Genomic DNA, 15,345 nt, shown 5'->3' on the forward strand with positions numbered 1-15,345 from the left:
TAGCACTCTCTATTGCATTCTACTGGGCCAGTTGACTGAAAAAACAATAAAATACTTTGCTGCCCTAAATAAAAGGGTGGCATTTTGTAAAATAGGGGAGAAGTTGGACAAAAGTGTACTCGGCTGTAGCAATATAGTTGCACAGGAAAATGACCTTAGTATTTAAATTCCACTGTATATTCATAGACAATATTTTCTTTCTTTCTATTTATAGTACATGGGATAAAAATGACGAAAGCTAAAGATTATTTTAAAATGAGCAACACTTGGGCGCTGTATTTAACACATTCTGAGCAAATTATGTGCAAATTATTACACCTGAATGTAGTGTGAATTTAAGACTTATGGGAAGCTCTCATTTAGGTCACAGGTATATTACTTACTAGCACAGGAAACACTAGCTACAGTAACACTGTCCTGTAATGCGGTACAGTAACAAACCTAGTTTTATTGTATATAGAATTATATTTACAATGTGTGAAACCAAATGTAAGAAAGGTTAAGAGGCAACAATGTAAGTGCTGCAATGCGCTGGGAGTATCACTTCCCTCTAAGCTGAGCTGGAAATAAAAACGTTGATACTAACAGGTAATCAGAGCACCCCTGCACAATGGACCTTCCAGGAGAAGTTCAGTTTTTAATACTAATATTTACAGACTTTTCAGCTTAGATGAGACAATGGTATCAGCATGGTCCAAGTGTACATTGAAAGCGCCTCTGTCATTAAGACACGTATCTGGCTGTTTTGAGCACATTGTTAGCAAAGATCCCTCTGCACATGCTCAGAAGCGGACAATGCGCAAAGCAGACACATCCAAGTCAGCTTTGAGCGCAAACCACACTTACTACAGCCTACGGTTTAGGAGAGTGAACGGGGTGTGGAATGGGCAAATTTACGTACACAATATACAGTAAGGGTGTTCCTGTGCAGCCACGTCCAAGTCAAAGTCCGGCGCACACAGAAGTACGCTGGTTTTCTGCCATATCTCTTGCTACAGTTACAGGCTAGTCTAAGTCCCGAATATTAGTTTTGACAGCTGAGTATGCATGCTGAAATATGTTTCTGTATTCAGATTCAACTATAATAATGTCTGTTATGTTATGTACAATAGGATCAAGAACACCCTAATAAATGTTTTTCTAAAAAATAAAATAAAAAACACATTTTTAAAATATTTCCATGTATAATCATAAATGACTATAATATTAACATATAACATGAATAAAATATATATATTTTTCTGAACGTTCTCTTCAGATTTTATATTCCAGATAAGGTATTGTATTCATTCTGCAGTATCTGCTCTAGCAGAGAAGATTAACCCTACACCTGGGGGTAAATGAATCAAGCTGAGAGTTTTCCTGCGGGTTTGAAAAGTGGAGATGTTGCCTATAGCAACCAATCAGATTCTAGCTATCATTTTGTAGAATGTACTAAATAAATGATAGCTAGAATCTGATTGGTTTTTCAAACCCACTGGAAAACTCTCGGCTTGATACATTTACCCCCTGTAGTCATCACCACATGTATCTTGAGATCTGTTCCTTGTTGACTTCGGGAGTATGCAGAGCCGATTTACTCGCGGTTTTGCAATGTGTTCAGTATCCGTGCTTAATGACTCAGGCCCAAAGTCTTTATTTTCAGTTGTACAGGTATGTGTAAACAAAACAAATACATACACTTTTGAGAATCAAACACTGTTCCATTTAATGTCAGCAATCTGGAAGTCATAGGGCTAGATTTACTAAGCTGCGGGTTTGAAAAAGTGGGGATGTTGCCTATAGCAACCAATCAGATTCTAGCTTTCATTTATTTAGTGCCTTCTAAAAAATGACAGCTAGAATCTGATTGGTTGCTATAGGCAACATCCCCACTTTTTCAAACCCGCAGCTTAGTAAATCTAGCCCATAGTGTTAAAAATTGAACTTTGTAAAAAAAGAATATTGCACATTCTTAATGAAACTCTGGTAGAGTTGTCATTAGATTAACGTTTAACTCTTTCGTTTCTAGTTTGATCAGCTTAGATGGAACATTGCATGCAAATTATATAATGACAAGTGAAACCATAAGGTAATTGTCCTTAAACTCAGATGATAGGGTTAACGTCTATCATCATGGGTGCTTAACCATTCATGGTTAAATACGCTGCAGATTCCAGCAGTAGGATGTCCATGGCAGTGTTCTTAAGGATAGTATATAGCTCCTCCCAGGGCATGCTGGATTCTCTTTCTTAGTTGGAAATCACTCCCTCCTTCCCGTCAATTTTACAATGTATATATGTTATGCTTAACCAATTTTCTTTCTCTTTTATACAGAGCAGGCACAGTTGGCAGAAAGGTATTTGTGAGACGGTGACCAGTTCATACGGTGCTATCGCTGATTGGCTGTAGGTCACTACCCTCTTTGAAGTACTTTGGCTCTTGGTCCCTTTGTGAGGGGGATCCCTTGACCTGCTTTTTCTGGGCACGTCATTTTGAGTTCAGAGGAGGCGTAGTCACTCTGATGCCAGAATTAGCACCGGCCAATCGTAAAGGACTTTGTTCCTGGTACCAGTGATTAGTGCCGAATGGCCATACACTGGTTATTGCTACTGGTTGTGCCGCTTCGCAATTTGCCTTCTCCTCCACCATTTATCTTTAATAAACTGCGACCTATTATTTTGCCAACAAACTCTTGTGTCACGTCTTCAGTTTAGTATTTAACATTTAGGACTTAAGGTGTATTTGTGGGTTTATAGCAGCGAAAGTGTCGCATCTTCAATCTACAGTATATATGTCAGATAAATAATAAATTCCAGTTTTCTTGACGCAAACCTATAAATTAGAAGCATTTTCCTTGTGCATTGCTCTAATTAGGCTTACTAAAAAACAATATTTGTCTGCAGTATATAAGAGCACACACTCTTTCATACATGAAAGATGTGATGTTAACAACCCAATTTCAACACGTAATCTAACACAGCTGTCCTGTAATTATTTCATTAATTAGTGAATCTGACTGATTATATGCATTTACCTTTACTGTAAGAGCACCTTTTGTGTGTATATTATCCTGCTCTGATGACGGTATTTGTGGTCACCGAAGCATTGGATTAATAAATACAATTCTTAAAGGATAAAGACCAGCATGCTTCTGTCACTTATTTGCTGGATGTTTTCATCCTGATAGAAATAAAGGAATGCATATAAATTGGATTGCCATATTGACTTATGATTTTTATTTTGCTTAGATAAGAAGCAGTAATTATAACCTTGAACAAAAAGAGTGTAGTCAAAATATTGTAACATGATCAAGTAAAAAAACATCATAGCATGATTCAAAGTAAACAAGAAACAATGTATTTGTAACAGTGCTAAGAAAGTTCTCATTGTAATCATTATATCATCATCATATTTATTATTGTTATCATCATTATTTTTATTCTATTTTGTTTATGTGCAGACAAAATAAAAAAACAAGCAAGCATTGAATCATATGAGCAAAACGCTGTTTGTGGTAACCAAAATAGTATACCAATAAATGCCATAATTTTATGGCATTTCTAAATCCTGCCTCAGTATAGTTTACTAACTGCATTGTATAATGACTCGTGCATGTCATCTGTCACACTAGAGGTAATGCAGCAATATTAGATATTGTTTCTTGTTTGGAGTGGGGGTGGAGATATAACTTGTCCTTAAACATACTCGTGCACCAGATATTTTCTGGTCTTCCAAGAGAAAAGTATGCCATTAATGCAGCCAAAGGCATGTTAACGACAATATTCCAATGTAAAGTCATAGAATATTTTGCTGCTGGGACAGCACATCTATGCCCAGTTGCCATGTACTCTAGTCACTCAGATCCTTATGTTTGCCCATTTTTGCTGCTTCCAACACATCAACTTCAAGAACTGACTTTTCACTTGATGTCTTAAATACGCCATCCATTGACAGGTGCCATTGTAACAAAATAATCATTGTTATCGACTTTACTATATAAAAGAAGAAGTTTGTTTGTTTGTTAGTTTGTAGGTGAATATCTTCGATACCCCTGTACCAACCAAAACAAGGTGGTCCTGTTGGATCCTGGCCAGGTTTTAGGAGGTTAGGGTCCTGGTTGGACCTCCTGTTGGTGTACGCTGGGCAGACCTTTAACTCGAGGAGACTGTTCTGGGACTTCCACTGGATGGATTTGGTTTGTCTGTCTGGTTATGCATTCGGACACCCCTGCACTGATTGGGATGAAACCAACATGAGGCGGCTCAGTTGCATCCTAATCAGGTTTTAGGGGGGTTAGGGTCCCAGGCGGACCTCCCGTTGGTGTACCCTGGGCAGAACATTGACCCAGGGAGCCTGTTCTGAGCCTTCCACTGGATGGATTTGGACAAAATCGTCACAAACTGGTAAGTTTCGATCCCAGAAGACATACTAGGGTCTTGAGGTCCCGGTCGGCATTGGCCAGAACTTTAACCCAGGGAGCCTGTTCTGGGCCTTCCACTGGATGGATTTGAACAAAAACTTCACAGACTGGTAAGATTCGTTCCCAGAAGACATACTAGCGGCTTGAGGTCCTGGTGTGTGCTGGTCACAAATTTGACCCAAGGAGCCTGTTCTGTGCCTCCTACTGGCTGGATTTGGATGACATTTAATATAAAAACAAAAACAACACTGAGCAGCTACCTCATGGGTGTGTTGGACGAGCTACTAAGCTGCTAATTACTTTTATAATGTTGACAGTTACATCCAACTAATTGATAACTTAATAACTTAAAGATTTGAACCTGGGCAATGTCGGGTACTTCAGCTAGTATTTCAGAAAAATAAATGTACTGCACCTCACATTTTCTTTCCAGTTTGTATATGATTCCTTGTATGTTAACTCAAAGGGTGAAATTTAATTGCAGCTATATGCAGTGGAACATCAACGCAAACTTCGGCTGCACACTTTTCCGGGTACTATGGTACCCAACATTGCAGATTTCCCTGTGCACCTCTTTGGGATGATAAGCAAAACCCATGATGTTCCATCGCTGTGGAAAAACCCTGCGACTGGTATGGAAGCATTCCACAACATCGCGCAGAATCTAATCTGCTCCTTATTATGAAATAATATTCTCCTGACATAGCTGCTTAGATCGATCATTTAACTGATGACACTTGTGTTTCTTATACCTTCACATTCCATATTTTCAAAGACATGACTATTTATTAACACTGCGTTTTTCTGTTGATGCCGCAAATCTTTCTACGATATGGATACGATAAAAAACAGACTCATCAAACATTTCCACTGCTGAAGAATTTACAAACTAAGACATCCTGAAAGAGCCACTTTGATGCGAAAAACCCTGAAGGCACTTTTCTACATTCTTTTTTACAAATCAGTGCAATCCTTGATATTTCAAACTAGCAACAATGTACTTATTCAAACAAGGATTCTTTAATGCAGAAAGTCCTTATGTAAAACATAAATAAGGTCATTTGTGAGTGACTTTCTTAACTTCCAGCAAACATGAATATACAAATGCAATCAGCATCACAATGCATCAAGGAATCCAAATGTTGTCCTACACATTTGATTTGAGACCTCTATTTTGCCGAGAAAAAATGACTCACATGAACACTGTTTACAATACGAATACATCATGGTTAGACTTTGGATTATATAGTAGATATATCTAGCCATTTGGACAACTATTATTCTCCCTCAATATTGCTATAAAAGGCACAACAAGAAGCTGCTTATCCATTTGCTTATCACCCACACTTCACAATAAGCTTCTTGGCATATGAATAGCTCGAGAAGGTCAACTTTTTACTCTATACACACATGCGGGAAATATCTGCCACTGGGCCAACTGTTAATTAAACCAAATAAATGACAGTTGTTAATAAATACAATTAAAATAGGATTACACAATCAGAGTCTGTATAAAATACATCTTTTAAAATTATGTTACAAACACAAAAACTGGCTAAGGAGTAGGAAAAAATGAACAATTTTACTCCTATGAATTATTTTTCCTCGGAATTTCCTTGTGACAATTATTTTTTACCCTGTTCCTATGGACCCTGTCATAGTGCATGTTTTCCTCAGGGAATAAAGTGAACCTTGTAGGATTCCCGAATTAACCCTTCTGTGCTCCTTCTGGGGGTCTTTGATGTAAGAGTTAGACAACTGCTGTTTGGGATAATGTATTTACATATAATATATTTCAAGAAGAGCACTGTTACCATTTTTAATGGACTCGCATAGGACTGAGGGATTGAGAGTGGCCCCAAAAGTGAATGTCTAGTAGAGTGAGATGTACCACATGATTTTCATGGGTGCTGTTCCACCCAGTCTTTTGCTGTTGTTTGACATCTTTGAATAGTCTGCATACTGCTTATTCATTCTTCTCTGCACAAAACCTCACATAGTGTATAATCTTAACGCTAACACCTTTAGTGAAATAAAGACACGAACAACTTCTGAGTTTGGCTAATTAGGTCACAGCTTATGGAATCAACCATATACAATGGTGGCAGCAAGAGCAATTGCAAGTCAGCTAACAACTAATAGCAAAACCAAACAGTGTATGGCCACAGGCACTACAGGCACTATTACTGGTACCAGGACTTAGTCCCTTATGATTGGTCGGTGCTAAATCTGGCATCATTGTGACTATTCTCCCTCTAGCCTCAAAATGACGCGCCAACACAAAATAGGTCTAACGGAACCCCCATACAAAGGACTAAAAGCCAGGGTGCTTCGCAGGAGGCAGTTACACGTGGCTAATCAGCTATAGCACCGTATGAGTTAGTCGCTGACTGCAAGAGCTCTCTTGCCACTCTGAAGTCCTTTAACGGATGAACAGCCTGCCACCAAGTGACCTAACCACTCATCCTACCCTCCAAGAGATCTGCTGTAACCAAGCCCTAAATCCATGAGGTGCACCGTCAGTTCTAGAAAGCTATGCTTTAGATATCATCTTTAACTGGTGAACGATGCTCCGGTCCTCCCGACCAGCCGATTGTCTTTATGCAGGAGGGTCTTCAAAATAGGGGAAGGTATAGGTGCCCTCCATGAAAGTCTGGAAATAATATTGGACCAGCATACGCCTTTATTGTGCGCAAATCCTTTCTGATTGCTATCAACAGATTCAATGATTTCCTCTTTCCTAAATCATTTCCCCCTAGGTGCACTACCATTATGTCCGGTATACCATGATGCACCTCTTCCCCTTTTAGCAAAGGGTTTAGTGATTCCCACCTGAGTCCTCTCCGATCTAACCATGGTATGTCTACAGGGCCGCGTACTTCAAGTCAGTGTCTGGATGCCCAGGACACGTATAAGTGACCTACCATCCAGATTTGTAATGTCTGAGCAGACAAAGCTAACACCAAATAAAATGTACTCAATGAAAAAAACGAGATTGTACACACTAATCTCATCCCTGTATCGGAGAGAACTGCCAAACTACAAGCATCATAGGCATAAGGTAGGAAGGGGGAGGGTAAGGGGGCAATAACCCATATAAAGGTAAATGCAAATAAAACTCTGGAGGCTCACCACTAATCAGGCCTGTACCTGGAGAAAAATAGGACAAAATCCATTTATGCCCCCGTTAAAAGCGACGAGCAGCAAAGCCCTGGGTTACAGATGAGGAGGTGGTAAAAACGACCAATAACATCATCATCATCTATTTATAAATATAGCGCCACTAATTCCTCAGTGCTGTACAGAGAAATCATTCACATCAATCCTTTCCCCATTGGAGCTTACAATCTAAATCCCCTAACTTACCCACACACACAGACCGAGAGAGACTAAGGAAATTTGATAGCAGTCAATTAACCTACCATTATGTTTTTGGAGTGTGGGAGGGAACCGGAGCATCCGGAGGAAACCCACGCAAATACATTCCCCTTCTACTGAACCAATGTCATGTGACCATAGGTAAATTTGAATCCACCCACATCTTACCACACTATTTAAAAGTAGGTACTTTTGCAGGAGCGGATGGTTCATAAGACATTTTGTTATAGAAGCACAACTGTCCCTGAAAATGAGGGAGAATTACCATCTATGCACACCATCGTGTCTTGGCCACAACATTGCATTAAAAGGCCTTGGATCTGCCAGTGTTTCTATGAAGTTTGAATGTAGCTGATGCATTTGGAGGAGGGGAGTGTGGGCCATAATGAACTGTCTGTTGTTCAGTTCTGTTTATTCAATTAGTAACCAAAGAAGTCAGAGACTGAAGATCCAGTACATAGAGATTGATTCATACAGTGACTAATGGCACAGAGGTCAGAACCACAATATAAACGTGTTCATGAAATATAGATTTCTCTATAACTATTCTTATCCCAATATTTTAAATTTAGGCATGTGTTTCACAAACCAGATAAGAGGAAAAATAAATCATAGATCCAGATACTGTGCTAGAAAAACTCCTACTTGTAGTATAACAAACATACTGTGGTCCTCTTTTACAATAAATCCACCTAAAGGGTACAATTTTAAATTTTGTCAAAACCAAGTTGCACTGTAAGGGAGGCAAATTTAAAAGTTGCGGACAAATTTAGAGTCACATTCTAGTCCCACTCTAAATAACAGTGTAAGAAGTATTATTTATGCTACATGTAAAAAGTATAGATGCTCAGGCTCGGTTCCCAGAGAACCGAATACACCCGAACATAGCAGAACTGAGCACGGCTGTGTACTTTCACGCGCCCTTGCAAATTGCAAACGAGGCAAAATGTCATTGTTACGTCTCGGATCTCGCGAGTTTTCGATTCTATAAGTGCCGCCAAAGGAACCTAACTATATTATAATTTTTGGGGAATTACCACAGTTATCCAAGGAACGGGTGGAGCGATCAAATTAACCATAACTGATTTCATGAACCTAGGACAATTTCATCTTGCACCACTTTTTTTTCCTGCCACTGCTGTGTGGCAATGTTTCCTAGATGTACTAGGATCTGCACTTATATATCTCATACTTGCCAACTCTCCCGGAATGTCCGGGAGACTCCCGCATTTTGTGAGAGTCTCCCGGACTCCCGGGCGAGTGTGGCAATCTCCCGAATTCTGCCCACTTCACTAGGAAGTGCCCCACTTCCTAGTGAAGTGGGCAGAATTAGATCCCAAACGCCGCGATTCCCGGTGAATCGCGGCGTTTGGCCCCGCCCCCGCTGTCAAATGACGCAATTTGCGTCATGACGTCACAGGGGGCGGGGCCGAAATGACGCGATTTCGGCCACCCCGCCCCTTCACGCCCCCCTCCACTGGCTGGCTCCCGGAAGGGAGCTGAAGAAAGTAGGTAAGTATGATATATCTGCCTGCCTTGAACTCTGGCTTTTTTAAAATGAACTGCTGATTTCTCCTGTTCCTGACCTAGGTCTGTCTGTTACTCTGCTTTAATCCTTGCCTGTCTGTCTCTGAGTTCTGCTCTTCGCATCCTGTTTGCTCATTACTTGCTGCCCTGTGCTGTTTATGCCACCGATTAAGTGCCAGATCATTCCGTATTAACCTTTGCCTGTTTGGTTCTGTCAATAACATCCTGGTTGCTCACTATCTCCAACCGTGTTCTATCCACTCCACCTGTCAAGTGCTAGATCAACATCTGCTGCTACCCAAGCTTAAGTCATAGGGTCAACCAAATACTGTGGAACATAACAAGTTCCTCAGAAAGGGGGCTACTACAGTTGAGCATATCGCAAAGTGGTTCTAGCAGTTGAGGATCACACACTACTTTGCCCGTAACAGTCTTGGAAACATCCGAACGTGTCACCTGCACACAGCTATTTTATAAAGTGAACCAATATCCGTGAGAATGCAGCTTAAGAGTTCACAAGGAACTAGTGACATCACTGTGGCACTTGCATTATCAAATGACAGATGATTATAAAATGGATGTAAATATCCTGTATAATACTTTAAAAAATGTGCATAATAGTTTTAGCTATATTGGCATAGATGGCTATTGACAATGTGGGGTTTGTAACATGGGGTAATTTATAAAGGAAAACTGCTTTACATTGCTACCTTAGATCATATTTGATCTAGTGCTCTTTCGTGAGTTTAGAAATAGGATCCTTAGCAGCAGGGGTGCACGCAGGTGGGGTTTCAGGGTCTCCATAAACCCCTCCTCTCCGCTAAAAATGTGCCCTACATAGCGGCACTGCACTATACAGCAGCCGCGGCACAGTCAAAGAAGCGTCCGCGGCGGTGCTGTATACAATTAACAGCGCTGTGGCTGCTGTATAGTACAGTGCTGCTGAAACAGAGCTGCTTTTTTTTTTTTGGGGGTGGAGGGGAAACACCCCCCCCCCCTTAAAAATCCTCCGTGCGCCCCTGAGCAGCAGAGGAAAATACATGACTTTAATATAAAGCTGAATGTCTGTCGACATACTCAACATCCTTAACTGAAAGGAGCAAAACATTACAGCAAACTGAGCTTCTACATGTTTTGCTAATACTGTATGTTTGAAAACTGCGTGCCTTGATTAGCCAAAAATAGAACTATTGGGTTAGTAGTGTAGATCATTCTTTGACCTACACAAAACATTCTCTAACTAGTGGTAACCAGCATATCGATGCTGACTACCCCGACAAGACTTACCCCGACGTCTTCACACTGAAGGGATCCTTCCCAACGAGGCTGCAGGAAGACTGATGTGCCCACCGACTGCAAGCAATCGCGCTGAATGAAGAAGTCGGCGCGAGTTGATGCCGTCGCTGGGAACCGCAACGCTGTTATCGGTGCTGTTAAGCAGGTAATGCAAGTATGCAGCCATGGAAAATGTACTTTACAAAGCATTGTACATTGTGATTCCAGACAACGAAAATGCCGACAATCGCACTGCTGACATTAAGACGGCAATGCGATCGTGTCTATACTGTTAAAAACAGAACTATTTAAAAAAAAGCTTGGGGTCTCCACCCCCCTTACAAAAAGTATTAACCACAGTGCTGCTATCCTACTGCTGGTTTCAGTTAAATTAGGCGGGGGGGGGGGGCATGGGATCCCCCCTGATTTCATAAAAAAACAGCACTGGGCAAACCATCTGGGGTGGATGGCACTATAGCAGGGGGACACGCTGTACTAATGACAAGCCAACCCCGGGCTGTTCAGTACGGCCTATTCCAGTAGCACATTATGAAAGAAAATTTCTAAAACAATTCTGGAATATTTTGGGGTCCTTTGGACCAAAGCAAGAAGATTGTTGACATGGACTTTTGGCTATAATATGGGCTTTTTGTGACTGAGGAAAAAAATATAATTGTCATGGACATATGGAATATAATTTATTTTGGACTTTAATGTCTTGTATTGCGGACCACTGTAAAGGATGACTTTTGTTTGTAGGCTAAAAGATTTCAATAATCACCACCCCTTCTTTTATTTATATATATATATATATATATATATATATATACATACACACACACATAATTTTCTCTGAACCAAGTAAAGTATTAACATTTACATAACACATTGGATATTAACGCCTACATAATTCCTGTGTTGCTTGGCGGAGGTTATTTTTTTTAAGCTCCTGAGCTGTTGGAAAGTAGAGACAAAAAAAAATATTTTTTTTTTCACTGCACATGAATAGAGATATAAAGGAAGCATTGATTCAAAGAGGAAAAATTAAATATGCTTTTCTTTATTATCGACTCTCAAACATTGTGGCAAGCAGCTCAGGCATGTACTTTTATTCCTCCTCAGAGGAGACCCATATGCGTGAACAGTATAATCAAAGAAAATCCAAACGATGATGGATAGAATGGAAGGAGAGCTGTATAAGCTTCATCATGACTTTTGTATAGTGCTAATGTTTATTTCATTGTAAGTTTCTTTGTCTGTGCTTAAATAGCTCTGGGGATGCAGTTATACTCTGGTGTTTAATAATGTGCTTAAAGTCTATTTTATGAGTAATTATTTTCAACAGTACTAAAGTTGAGTAACCACAAGCTTAAAGAACACTATGCATAAAGGCATGTAATAGGTTTGAGGGGTAAAATGTACCATTGGAGAACTTTACTGTGAGGTATTATTTTCATTGACCAATGTCTTTGTCAAATGCACTGTTATTTTGCAGGATGAGATTATTTGAGTGAGATTAAGGGGGTCCATCAGCCTATTGTTTGGTTGTGTTAATGTATTGCTATTATTACCATTTATTTATATAGCGCCACTAATTCCGCAGCGTTGTACAGAGAATTTCATCAGATTTCATTGGATTTCAAGTAATCCGAACCGCTTATCTCTAATATATAGACACAGTGGTCGAAGTTGGGGTGTAAGCTATAGTGCAACTTCTCCTACTACCTTCATTGTAAATCTACCCAATTCCAGTCTGTCACATTTTCCATACCCCCACTTCTAAATTTCCACTTGAACTGCTGTATGTGGGTGTGTGTGTGTGTATATATATATATATATATATATATATATATATATATATATTATTCTTGACCCCAGGCATCATATACTGCAGTACATATTGCTTTTCACCAGATACATAAAGGCAACACGGTGGCTAAGTGGTTAGCACTTCTGCCTTACAGCACTGGGGTCATGAGTTCAATTCCCAACCATGGCCTTATCTGTGTGGAGTTTGTATGTTCTCCCCGTGTTTGCGTGGGTTTCCTCCAGTTGCTCCGATTTCCTCCAACACTCCAAAAACATACTGATAGGTTAGTTGGCTGCTAACAAAATTGACCCTACTCTGCCTGCCTGTGTGTTAGGGAATTTAGACTGTAAGCCCCAATGGGGCAGGGACCGATGTAAGTTCTCTGTACAGCGCTAATGGAGCTATATAAATAAATGGTAATAATAATAATGTTAAATGGTGCAAGTAAAGATGGTATTGTCCTTGGAGTGTGGTACAGCTGTGCCATAATAACACCCTTCTGAATCCAACAAGGGGACTTGCAAATTTTTATGTGGGAGGGAGAGTTGAAAAATCATTGGCCCAGGGTAAGCTTCGTCCAACCCCAAGGTAACAGGGACTACCCAAAACTTGCAGCAGAGGTGCTCCCCTAGAAGTGATGTACTCACTCTGACGCCAGGGATGCGTCCTGGCTGGTAAAAGGCAGTCTGGATGCGCAGCTCCTGAAATTAAATTATTGCTGCCTTCTGAATGGACGTCAGTGGTCATGCTCTTGGCCCCATTTCTCCTATCTCTGTGCTACCGGTTACTGCTTATAAGATTTTACTATATTGGGTTAAGTCTTGTGGGAATCTGTGTACCTGTAAGTGCGTGCAACTCCACTTTAATGGCGGCTGCTATAGGTGAAGACCTCTCCTGCTAGCTATGAAAGTTACTAGGAAGCTGTAACATTATAAATGATTATATCCTGGTACCAGTGGTGTAACAGCAATTTAATATTCCACTCTTTGCTTTTGCTATTAGTTTTTAACTGACTCATATTGCTCTCTCTGCCACCATTTTTGTTTAAATAAAAACTGTGACCTTTTGCTACATTTACAATGGTGCCCGTGCGATTATTTATTTATTCAATTATAGTAATAGTAAGTCTAAGCATGCAAAGGAGATTTGGGTGCCATTAAAGGGAGATATCTACACTATTCAATGTATTGTTTTTATAACTGAATCAGAGAAAACAAATGCAATGATGACAAAGTTGCAAAATCCTTCATCAAGACAGCTCGCTGCAGACTGTGGCCAACATTGATGAAAATTGGGACCATTAGAAAATAGACTGGAAATTAATGGAAATGAATGTTAATGCTTTAAATAAAAATCTAGAAGTAAAGACAGCTAAAAAAAAACATTATTTTACCTATTTTTCACAATTTTAAATGAAAACCAGATCCAAAACAAAAAACATTTCGACAAAACCGATAGCAAAGCCGAAACATGGCATGGGTTTAGAATATATATATATATATATTTATACATATATATATATATATATATATATATATATATATAGCAATGGGAATGCATCATGTGAAAATAAAAATTCAGTGCCTGAGTCAAAAAAGTATTAAAGAGAAAAAAACAGACAGCACTCAGGGAATGCAGGAAAATTGAGGATAGTTTATTCTATATTTTATAGCGCCGTTTTGAGACCTGTATGATCTACTCTCAGACTTGAAAAAGAGATCATACAGGTCTCAAAATGTCGCTAACATACATGGAATAAATTATCTGCAACTTCCCTGCATTCCCTGAGTGCTGTCTGTTATTTTCTCTTTATATATATATATATATATATATATATATATATATATATATATATATATTTATATATATATAAAAATCAATTTGTACACATTATACAAACGAGAATATGGGAAGCTATTATATATATATATATATATATATATATATATATATATATATATATATATATATATATAAATATATATATATATATATATATATATATATGAAAAATTATTTTACAAACACTATAAAAATGTATCTTTAATAGGATAATATTAAAATGCAGGAAGACTACAGGAGAGTATCACGCTTTGTAGATAAATCACTGGGCTGAATGACTTTACCCTTAAGTACACAGATACTAATCTTCTTTTATCAAATAATCTTTCCTCTCTCTCTCTCCATCTCCTATTTTCTTGTGAAATTACTCACTCTACAGATATGGTCAATCTCTACCCAACGCCACTCACGCTGATTCCTTTCACCAGTGTTTCAGGCAGTCCTCTCCCAATCAATATCTTCTTCAAGCCATCATTCCGTTTCAGACAGTCTGGGCTTTGCGTGAGTTGTGTTATCTCAATAAAAAAACCTACTCTCTATTCAGTTCAGAGTGTGAGCTGTATCCAGCTAGGAATAGAATAACACATTTACCGCTCCCAAGCAAAGCGCTTTGCTGAATGCATCAATAGAATTGTACAGAAAGAGCTTAGAATTTGCTGACTGTACAGACATACATTTTGACATCCTCAATCAGAGCGATACATCTCTACTTACCTAGCTTGTGTCGTTGTGTCTTTCCCTACAGTCAGAGGTAGTGCAGCTGCTGCTTGCGTCCTTATAGATTGGTACATGCATATTTTCTGAAAGAGCCTCATTTGATTTTGAATCCAGCAGAGATTGCTATATTACAGAGCAGCCTAGTAAATAAAACAGAATATCCACAATGCAGTATTTCTATCTGTTTGATCAACTGGGTGCCAAGTGCTGTCGAGAACATTTTTTTTTTCTGTTCACTTGTAGCCCTCATCTTACCGGCGTAGTTTTTCCTGCATTTAAAGGGCCGCAAAAACTAAAAAAACTTGCTGTCATATATAGAAGAACTACTCGTAACATTCATAAATACATATGTAAAAGTTTCCATGTGTTCAAAACACAGAAAGAGCGATACTAC

The 15,345-nt window shown here is 39.2% G+C and overlaps 1 long non-coding RNA gene across 1 annotated transcript in view; it reads right to left on the reverse strand.

Moving 5' to 3' along the window:
- Nucleotides 1-15,126, reverse strand: part of LOC142150171 (uncharacterized) — a 131,243-nt gene extending 116,117 nt beyond the window's left edge. Inside the window, exon 1 of the long non-coding RNA XR_012691056.1 lies at nt 14,949-15,126. This is a non-coding gene — a long non-coding RNA (uncharacterized LOC142150171). The remainder of the gene's footprint in view (nt 1-14,948) is intronic.
- Nucleotides 15,127-15,345: the final 219 nt, after the last annotated feature.

Source organism: Mixophyes fleayi, chromosome 4, assembly GCF_038048845.1.
Source record: "Mixophyes fleayi isolate aMixFle1 chromosome 4, aMixFle1.hap1, whole genome shotgun sequence".
Classification (NCBI taxonomy): Eukaryota; Metazoa; Chordata; class Amphibia; order Anura; family Limnodynastidae; genus Mixophyes; species Mixophyes fleayi.